Source organism: Aplysia californica, unplaced genomic scaffold (assembly GCF_000002075.1).
Source record: "Aplysia californica isolate F4 #8 unplaced genomic scaffold, AplCal3.0 scaffold00108, whole genome shotgun sequence".
NCBI classification, from domain to species: domain Eukaryota; kingdom Metazoa; phylum Mollusca; class Gastropoda; order Aplysiida; family Aplysiidae; genus Aplysia; species Aplysia californica.
In genome coordinates, this window is record NW_004797378.1 from 358,736 (window position 1) to 360,938 (window position 2,203).

Genomic DNA, 2,203 nt, shown 5'->3' on the forward strand with positions numbered 1-2,203 from the left:
ATATTATATCATATTATACATGTATTATATTATTATAGTATAGTATAATTCTGTTCTACTCTATTCTGTTCTAATCGATTCTACTTTGTCTTTTCGCAGAGCCTTTCAACTGAAGACGGGGTAGGCCTGTATCCCTTTTAGCCGGGGTTGGCTCTGACGAGCACGGTCGAATCCTGTCTCCTAAGTGATCGAAATTTTGTCGATGTGGTCGTAAAAAACCCTTTTTAACACAGGTTAGTGATCATACTAGTGCACCTTGAATAGCTTTTGACAACAGTCACTGAACAGACGTACAGTCGAACATGATAAAGACCACCTGTCCAAGCCAATCACCTGTACAATCGACCACTTCCCACTTCCCCCTTCCCCCTTTGCGTTTTCAAAATATATTATGACACTGCAAGACATTAGACAAACACTTTTCTCTTCGACAACTGGTGGCCATTTTGGACAATATATATCGACTGCAACGGACGAGAGAATCACACCCAACAAAGGCCCATTCAATGATATTTTATATAGTATAGCCACAAACCTGTAAAAAAGCTCAGTTACAGTAACAACACATTTATTCCTCCTTTCTCAATTAACGAGAAAGTTATTATTTTTTTCAAATGTAGTTCACACACAACGTTCCGCTTCACTGACTGCCGCCAATAGTTTTTAGAGGAAAATTTATGGGGAACCCCCTTGTACTCTGGTCTATTTTTGCCCCGATCATATTTCCCATGTATAGCATGTTTAAACTGCTCAAGAAGCAAGTCAACTTTGTCTTGAAAGGCGATGAGTGAAAGTATGCCTTCTGGCTTAAGGGAGCCTGCAAATGCCATGACAGACATTAAGCTCCCTTATGAAAATGAAGTTTATCAAGCCAAACCACTTTAAGAAAAAGTCCGTTTTTTTTGTCTCTCCTGTGAAATTTAACAAACAGGACTTACCATATTGTACTTGGCGGCCCTCAAACTGTCTGGAAATTTTTGATTTAATAAAGACAAATTTAATTGAAACAAACTGCTGTGCAAAGTATGGATGACATTGATTCACCGGAAATCTTTGCAGACGCGCATTCTGGTCATTCGTACGCTTGAAGACACAATGTTCCGGAATGCTAAAAGAAGTATAAATTCGTTATTCATACGGAGTTTTCAATTCTGTGTCATTTATCTAGTACTTAAAAGGACAGGTAACAATAATGTATTCTATGATATAAACAAACTTGTGTTTCTAGTCTTTACAATGGCTCGAAATATCCCGCCACTTTGCTTTTGATCTGCTGCTGTCGGACTTATGTGTCCGCTTCGTCCTTAATGAGTTAATTAAAGAGATAATTGGGGAAAAGTTGCGCAACGAATTATTGACCGCGCTATAGGATTTTTATATTAGTATTTATTAAGGAATTTTCTAGAATAGAGCTAACAGGTCTTTACAAAAATATGGTTCTGTTAAGACAAATTGATATAAGTAGCTGTGATAAAGCTGGAGAGTTATGTTCGGTAGTTGAGATATTTGACAATAAACTGCGACATGAATTTTTGACCGCACTATAGTGCAAAATGCAGATATGAGAATGGCGTGGTTATTCGTAGAAGGGCAAAAGCTTGGTTGATTTCGTCGGTCGCCTGATGAAATTGTGTATTCCACACGAAACAAATTTTACTGGAGAGGGAAGAAAAAACTGATTTTCTTCGTCATTTGGAGTAAGGCATAAACTACGCGCGCAAAAGGGAAGACTAGTCCAGTGCCTTTAAGAAATATACATGTTATTAAAGAACATTTTTATACCGCTGATTGTCATTTTTTCCAAAAAGTGTCGGATTCAAAATTTTTTCATTTTCGAATGCAAGATGGCCTCTAGACAATACCGGATTGGCAATGCTGAAACAGCCGGAGGGAGGAGGAGATGTGTGAAAGGGGGGGGGGGGGGACATGAACGTCAAACTGCACGCTTGTGCAGTTATATCTCTATTCCTCTCTGAGATCAAACAGTAGCAAGAGGACTGTTTACTCCGACTGTTTGTTTATCTCAAGATACAAACTAACTACAAGTTACCAAAATGGATTGTAATACATGTAGGACTATTTAGGTATTAAGTACTACTTTTCAAATTAGAAAGCCTCCTCCCTCCAAAACCCCCCCAACAAAAACAACAACAATAAACAAAACAAACAAACCCACAACCCCCTCCCCCACACAACACCCCCC